The sequence below is a fragment of the Triticum dicoccoides genome, chromosome 3A (genome assembly GCF_002162155.2).
Source record: "Triticum dicoccoides isolate Atlit2015 ecotype Zavitan chromosome 3A, WEW_v2.0, whole genome shotgun sequence".
NCBI lineage: Eukaryota > Viridiplantae > Streptophyta > Magnoliopsida > Poales > Poaceae > Triticum > Triticum dicoccoides.
The window spans coordinates 725,100,189-725,109,147 of record NC_041384.1 but is presented as its reverse complement, the minus strand read 5'-3'; the positions used below and the strand labels follow the sequence as shown (position 1 = coordinate 725,109,147).

At 42.4% G+C, this 8,959-nt stretch overlaps 1 pseudogene; it reads right to left on the bottom strand.

Moving 5' to 3' along the window:
- Nucleotides 1–7,406: 7,406 nt before the first annotated feature.
- LOC119273501 overlaps nucleotides 7,407–8,959 on the bottom strand; it is a 27,141-nt pseudogene continuing 25,588 nt past the window's right edge.

Sequence of the window (8,959 nt, the reverse complement as noted above, 5' to 3'; positions counted from 1 at the left end):
AAAAATGTTCAATATTTTGGTTGGGACCAGAACCCTTACCAAAAATTATCAAACATTTAAGAAGAGCCTTTTGGAGCAATGAATGAGATTTCTAGGGTTTTTGCCCCTCTTTTATTTAGGGTTTTGAGGCTTCCAATATTCCTCAATTCAAGTTTCAAAAATATAGACATGATGCACACATGAAGCTAGCCTAGAGCAATGCCAGAAGCTAGGGATGTGACATAAACGATCAAGTGCTATGCTAACAAAATGGGTCAAGTCAATCACATCATTCTCTAATGATGTGATCCGTTAATAAAATGACAACTCATGTCTATGGCTAGGAAACATAACCATCTTTGATCAACGAGCTAGTCAAGTAGAGGCATACTAGTGACACTCTGTTTGTCTATGTATTCACACATGTATTATGTTTCCGGTTAATACAATTCTAGCATGAATAATAAACATTTATCATGATATAAGGAAATAAATAATAACTTTATTATTGCCTCTAGGGCATATTTCCTTCATGGGCCTACTAGTAGGTCCCACTCTAGTGCTAACGGAAGCATGAATGAGGACTGGTATCCATCTTCAGAAGAGGATGTTACATGCTTTGAAGCCGATGATGATGGCAATGAACCTATGTCTTTTATAATCCCCTCTGGTAGAAAGAGAAGAGCTAAGAAAAGACCACCTAGGGTCTGGTATGATGAGGACAGGCTACATCCAGAGCAGCAATTCCAGCTTAGGCTTTGTTTCAGAGATGTGTACCAATTTAGAGAGGCTCTTGTCAATTTGCATGTGAAACAACTTAGAAGATACAAATATCACAGAAACTGCAGTGATAGGGTAATAGTGTGTTGTGATGGAGAGGGCTGTCAGTTCCACATGGTTGCAGCAAAGATCAGTAATGAGCCCGCTTTCTGCATTAAGAAGATGGTATTGGAGGACACATGTCCCACCCAATTTGAGAAGACAAGGATCAGCTCCAAGTGGCTTGGCAACAAAATGCTTGAAACTATCAGATCAGACCCCAACACTATTGTACCTGGTATAGTTGACAAGGTAAAGAGGTAGTTTGGTGAGGTGCCCAAGATGATGGCATGGAGAGCAAAGAGGAAAGCAAAGGAGATTGTGCTTGGAGATCACAAGAGGCAATACAAGAGGCTGAGAGATTTTTTGGAGACTGTGAAGGCTACAAATCCTGGATCAAGATGCATTGTCAGTACTGTGAGTGGAAAAACAAGAGAAAACCCAACTGCAGGACCAAGGTTTCATGGTCTTTTTTTCTGTTTGAATGCATGTGTTGAGGGATTTTTGAATGGATGCAGGCCATTCATAGGCCTAGATGATTGTTTCATTAAGTTAACTAGTGGGGCACAAATACTAGCTGCTACTGGAAGGGATGCAAACAACAATATGTACCCCATAGCATTTGGAGTGGTTGGAGTTGAAGACACACCAAATTGGTCATGGTTTTTGACTCAACTCAAGTATGCCCTAGGAGGGACTGAAGAGGGAAAATTTGGGAAGTACACATTCATGTCTGATAGACAGAAGGTGAGTTCATCTACATCTTCACTTGTCCCTAAATTAGTACTCTAATTAGTTCATTAATTTGTTTAATTAGTTATGCATTTAGTGTATTTAGTCTAATTAGTTCTGCATTTAGTGTATTTAGTTCATTAATTTGTTGAACACTTACCCTAGTTGGCATGTGTATAGTGGTAATGCATCTTGTCGACAATTAGGTCAATAGGGTGGGCCACCATAGCCTAAACAACCTTTCTTTTAACCCACCTACCCTAGTTGGCATGTGTCGAGTGGTAACGCATCTTGTCAATACTTCGGTCAAGATAGCCTAGGGTGACCCTTATGGGCCACCACAACCCAACCAACCTCCCACCTACCCTTGTTTTGATAATTTATTTCATTTTAACAAATTCAAAATCCTTTGCAGGGTCTGTTGAATGCAGTCACAGCAGTCTTTCCCAACTGCCCTCATAGGTACTGCTTGAGGCACATTTATGCCAACTTTCAGAGAGCAGGATTCAGAGGAGAAGACTTGAAGAAATGCATGGATGCAGCTGAATATGCTTACACTGAACATGACTTTCAGTTGGCAATGGAGAGCATGAATGCTGAGTGCAAGCCTGCTTGGGAGTGGATGTCAAGGATTCCTCCAAAAGCTTGGTCAAGACATGCAATGGATACTAACTGCAAAACTGATCTGGTTGTCAATAACTTAAGTGAAGTTTTTAATAAGTACATACTTGATGTAAGGAACAAGCCAATTGTCACCATGATCAATGGGATCAAGGACAAACTTCTGGTAAGGTATCAGCAAAAGAGAGAGGGTGGACTAGTTTCAAGATGGGAAATTGCACCAACTTATGTTGAGAGGTTAGATATGAACAAGAGATATGCAAGGGACTGCAAATCATTGATAGCCGGACCAGGTCTTTTCCAAGTGAGTAGTGGGGATAAGACCTACTCTGTTGACACTAATCTGAAAACATGTGGTTGTAAGAAGTGGGACATCTCTGGAATTCCTTGCAACCATGGTTGTTCTGCCATCTACAGGTCCAAACAACTACCAGAGGCCATGTAAATATTTTCTTCAAAAAGGCTATGTACTTGGAGTCATACAAGCCTATCATTTACCCAGTTCCTGGTCCTGATTGTTGAGTGAAAACTGCAACTCCTGACATTGACCCACCTCAGTTCAAAGAAGACAAGAAGGGACCAGCATAAGAGAAAAGGAAGAAAGGCAGGTTTGAGCCTCCTCAAGCAAAGCAGACATCAAGGATGGCTACAATAACTTGTAATAACTGCAAGTTGCAGGGCCACAAATACATAAGTTGTGCAAAGCCATTGAGGCCAGATCTGCAAATCAGGAAGAACAAACACATGGTATGTTATTTTTGACTTCCTTCTCTATCTCATCACTCATTAAGTATCACTGAAATTTATCCAATAAAAATAATTGCAGGAAAACATGACAGCCCCTGCATGGCAGCAAGGTTGAAGCTCAACATCTGGTACAACAACTCCTAGGGGTGCAAGCTCTACATCTGCTTCAAGGGGATCTATTGCTACTGCTTCAAGGGGCAAATCTGCTAGAGCTGCTGCTACATCTGCTAGAGCTGCTAGTTCATTTGCTAGAGCTGCAAATTCTTCTCCTTTTGGTGCTGGTACTACTGCTGCAGGGAGAGGTGAAAAAACAGGTGCAAGAAGCTTCAATCCTCCAAGAACTACTGCAGAAGCTTCAACTAGCCAGCCAACAGGAAATAGGCCAAAAAGGGCAAGATACATGAGCAAAAGGATGGAGGGGTACTTCTATGCCAGTGGGAACTACTGAGAGTTCTTGTTTGACTATGTATCCAAGTGCATGTGTGCTCCATCAGGCACTAGAGCACTTTATCTATGCCAAGACTAAATTTGAACTTATGTAATGCTGTATTGAACCTATGTGTGCCACTATGAACTACTGTTGTGTAATGTTATGCTAAACCTATGTATGGATCTTGGTTTTATGCTATGAGGAACTACTATCTATTATTCTTGTGCACTGCTATGTTGGCTTGCTTCAATCATCATGTACCTATCTATAATTATGTGCTTGCACTGCTACATTTACTCTGTACTGCTATGTTGTTTGCACTCCCTGATCATCACATTATGTGCATAATAATAATGCCAAAAAGTTCCTGGTATACTCATTCCATAAGTTACTAGTATTTCAAATTTTTCTGTGCACAATAATTTGACTATCACACCAGTTTCACCTGGAGTGAAGTAAATATAATAGAGTACTCAATATGATACAGGAGATAGCACTACAAATTAAGTTCAAATTCATGCCATAAGTTCAAATTCTAGACTTGCAGATAAACTGCATAATTCAGTACAAATTTAACCATTACAACAGTACAGTGCACTTCTAGTAGGGTTGATTATTCAGTGCAATAGAGCACAACTACACCAGTACAATGCCACATTACATAATTAAAATTCATCACAGATCTTCTTCAACTTCTTGATCTTGTCCTTGTAGCCATGCTTCTGTTTCAGCAAATCAGAGATGATGTACTCTAGCTTTTTCTTCTCTTCCTTTAGTTGGTCTCTCTCTGTGAGCACTTGGTCTCTCTCTACCACAAGCTTGTCCCTCTACTTCTCTGCCTTTGCCCTGAGTAACTGATGTAGGTTTGTGCAACCATGGTCTGCCAGCTTCTTCTTCTCCATCTCCTCTTTCAGATCATTGAGAGCCAACCTAGTATTGCCCAGCTCAGTAATAGCATCCTCCTTGTCAGCAACCATTTTTGCAAAATCAAGTTTGAAAAATCTCAGCTCTTCTTCCATCTTCCTCTTTTCTCCAACTACTTTGTAATTCTGTTCACCAAGCTGAACATTGTCTCTCAGCCTGTCATTGATTTCTTTGTCATACATGCCCCACAATTCAGTTAGGCAGAACTGCAAAGCCACTGACCACTCAGGGTCTATCCATTCCAGATAGTTGCACTTTAATTCAGCCTATAATTCAGAAAAAATATTGTCAATCATACTACACAAGAGATGTTCTCAGTAAGAAATTGTGTTCATTTAAATGCACAAACAATTAAGAAAGCCTATCAAATTAATATGTGTTGTCAATAAGAAATTTTTGTCACTTTTAACAGCATATAAAATAAATATATGTTGTCATTAATAAGTACAAAATTTAGTGTTGGCACTAACAATGTTGTACACTACTTAATTATTTGAGCAAATTACACTGCCATAGCATAATTTCCTACTGGCACTAACAATGTTGTACACTACGTAATTATTTGGAGCAAATTACACTGGCATAACATAATTTACTACTGTCAGAGCATAATTAAATTCAACTATGGCAGTGACAATTGTTCACACTAATAAGCAGAGCAAAATTTCCTTCTGGCATTTGAATGGAGCAAAAACTAACTAAGGTTAACTAAATACAGTACTAACCAACATACCTTCTCCTCAGCGCAAGCAAGAAAACGTCGGCCAGTGTCCGTAGATTCAAATGCTACTAGACTGAGGCAAGGCTCGCGATGCAGACAGTGAGAGGAGAGCTCATGAGCAATGCCACTCCATTCATAGCATGGGATAATCCTAGGAAGCTTAAAACCAAAGAGATTGAAGAAATCAGTGTCTTGGTAAGAAATCCCCAACTCAAGAACCCTAACCCTAACCCTAAATGTTGGAATCCCCAAATGAACGTACCTGGCTAGTCACTGACTCGTCGTCCGAAGAAGAAGAGCTTGACCCCTCGCTCCAGGAAACCATGGCGGACCGGCGGACGGCGGCGAGACGACGGTGGCGGCGGCGGCGGTCGTCAAGGTCGAGATAGAGGGGTCGGATGTGCTCTGGTGCGGTCTGGTCCGACCAGCGACCCGCACGGCCCACTAACGCGGAAATGGCTGCCCCCCTCCGTCTAACGGCGTCCGTCAGCCCGCGCCACGTCGACCTGACAGGTGGGCCCGACCTGTCGGTTTCGCTGTTTTCGCGGCTAAAATGGCCAGTCAGTGCTCCGCGGTATCGATTAGTCCCAGAGTTGGTGTTTTTTTGTGATATGGCTTAAATGTGGTACTGACTGGTTACCCTAGCCCCAAGTGTGGTGGTTTTGGGTAAATAACTCTCATATATGCTTTATCAGTTTCCAAGGGATTACTTTAGAATATCACATACTTTCCCATTTAATACAAATTACATTATTCAATGAATATTTAATAAATCAAGGATGCAACGAAATATAATGATCTTTGTGATTGCCTCTAGTGCATATAACTAACATTATTGGAGGGAAATGTTAATGTCAGAGTGGATGGGCCAATGAGTGGATGGGCCAATATTGCACCCATACGCGAATAAATTGTTGACAAATAGTCCGATCATGAAACTTTACTAAATCGAAGGATAGGTGGTTGATGTAAACTCTAATACAAGTTCTATAGTAAATAAATTGGGTCTAGTAAGCTAAACTTCATGCCTAAAATTTATTGTGTTCTTTAGGTTTTGTTTGATATTTTTTATTACAATGGAAGAAGAAAAAAAAACTATGATACTAATAATAAATATTGATTAACATTACATGACTTCTAGACTAAATGTGCTGTTACACCATGTGGACTTTTACAAGATAAAGTAATACCCCTTCTCCCTTAAATATAAGACGTTTTTGGCATCGAATGCTGAAATTTTGTCTATTTTGGGCCTAGCCCAATAGCAGTTTCAGAAATTACTAATAAATCCTAGAGGCCCACACAGCCCATTCATGCAAGGCAAGAGGTGGAACTAAAGTTTAGTCCCACATTGCTAGTTTAGAGGGAGTTGGACCTTTTTATAAGGGAGGCTCTTTCTCCACATGTATGAGGATGAGAACAAGAGGGACATCCATGTGCGCTCCTCCTCTGCCGCCCGCCTTGCCACGCCTCGCCTCGTCTCGTCACGACGCGCCGCGGGTTGCGGGAATGAGCCAATGTCTAAATTTTTGCCACGCACGACGTGTATACGAAAGGTCACGCGGAAGCTGAAACGTTTTGCCATAGTGGAGATTGAATACGAACGGCGCACCTCTTCGCCTGCTGCCTTTTCGTTTCGTCTCCCTCGTTCTCTTCAGCTCCCAGCACAGCCTCTCGTCTCCTTCTCTTGCGCCTATAAAAGGGAGGTCGCTCCTCTCAGAGAGACGCACCAGAATCTCTTCTTTCTCTCGCCACAAGTTCCTGAGCACTGCGCTACTGCTACGTTCTTCCCCATCCCGGCTTGCGGCGTGCACCGCAGGTCGGGATAGCAGGCCTCCGGAACCGCACCTTTTGAGTCCTGTACGGGAGAAGGGTGATAAGGTTTTTGGGGAGCGCTCAGCGCGACTACTGACTTCTTCGTCACGGACGCCCCGGACTCCGACGACTACTTCCCCGACGATGATTTCTTCCCCGACGCCGACAACCTTCTCGACGACATGGCTGGCGAGGATACCGACCCCAAGTCCAGTGCTACTGCTGCTGCTGTCCCATACGTGTTCTTGCTCTTTCTGTTAGAGGTCCTCTCGCTGTTCTTTGCTCTAGTGTCTGTCCTACATATGTTAGGTTCTACGCCATTTATGCAACCTGTTCTATTATCTGCTTTAGACATGTTTGGTTGTGGTTCATATATGAAGATGTTATTTACCTTCTCTCTGTCAGATCGCATGACTACTTTTATCCATGTTATATTAGTCATGTTTTATTTAATATTTCTATTAATAAAATCATTTGGTAAATTGCTCATATTTCTAACACTGAACAGTGTCAAAAACGTCTTATATTTTGAGGCAGAAGGAGTAGATGATTAAAACGTTTATTGTGGATGCGTTTGCTAATACTCTAATTTGCAATAAAGGATCATATGCATGAATTTCACATCTCAATAATGACCTTTCCTGTTGCGTGCCCGCTCATGCTATTCTCCCACGCATCAGCTACCATCTCAAAAGGGTACCGTGAGTTGACGACTGTCTTGAGCTTCCCTTCCTTCATCAGGTCAAGCAGGAACCTCAAGTCCTCCTTCTCCATCGACACGATCATAATGGATAGATTTTTCTTGGAGAAAAATGTCAGAATTGATGCGACGAAGTTCCAAAAGTTGGAAGCTATGTCGACAACTCTGCCAGGGCAGTTGAGGGCTGGCTTGAAGGCCGACGACTTGCCATCGCTCGTGATGTTCACAATGTAGTCGTACTTCTTGCCCGAAGAACTTTTCAGTGCTGCACCTTCCGGGGTCTTGTAGTCAAGCACCTCATCGGCACCGATGTTCGCGTCAACCTCCAGGTTGCGCGCACCATAGGTGGCTGTGACGTTGTGGTTTCCGAGCTTGGCCAGTTGAACAGCATAAGTGCCGATGCCACCTGATGCTGCGGTGATCAGGATGTTGTCGCCGGTGCCGGTGCCGTCAAACTTGGTCCCAATGGCCCTCAGGGCCTGCAGAGCAGTGAAGCCGTCCAGGGGCAGCCCTGCGGCATCAGCAGCGGATATTCCGGGAGGGCGGGCGACAGAGATGCTCTCGGATGCTGCAACGTACTCAGCGAGGCCACCAGATTTCTGTAATTACATACCTTGTGTCATGAATGATCGATATGTACAATAACATAAAATGAATTGTTAAAATTGGAACTTTCCGAATTACCTAGAAGACTAATTTGGACACAACTTTGTCACCGACTTTCAATTCTGTAACCGCAGGGCCTACCTCAACAACCTCTCCAGCAACATCGGTTACTGTTTCATTGGTAGGCAGGGAAATGAGTGGTTAGATTGCCATTTCATGATAACAAAGTATACACAAATCTTTCATTTTGTTATTACCAACAAAATTAGATATGGTACGTGCCAAAAAGAAAAATGTAATACCATTGCAAAGATTTGACCAGTCATGAATTACTATAAATGAGACCGGGTCTTTTTCCCCCTTAACTCTCATGTTGTCTCATACGACCCCCCACCCCCCTCTTAGCTAAACCATTCCGTAACGAATTGCAATCAAGTCCATGGGAAATATTCTCACCACAAAAGCGAAAGTCCGGCATACAAGCACTAGTGTAGAACCGGGCAATAGCACCGGTTCGTAAGGCCCTTTAGTGCTGGTTTGGTAACCGGCGCTAAAATGTAGGCACTAAAGGCCCCCCACTTTAGTACCGGTTCAACACGAACCGGTGCTAAAGGGCAACCACGTGGCACGAGCCAGCTTCGGGGGCAGGGAGCCCTTTAGTACCGGTTGGTGTCACCAACCGGTATTAAAATGTTGGGGGGGGTGGATTTATGATTTGTTTTTCATTTAATTTTGTGTTTTCCATTTAATTCTTTTTCATTTGCTGGTATTTTACGATACTACATATTGTACATGTTATGCATATATATAAATAAATTTCTAGTACAACCGATCATAATATATAAATATATATATATATCATCGA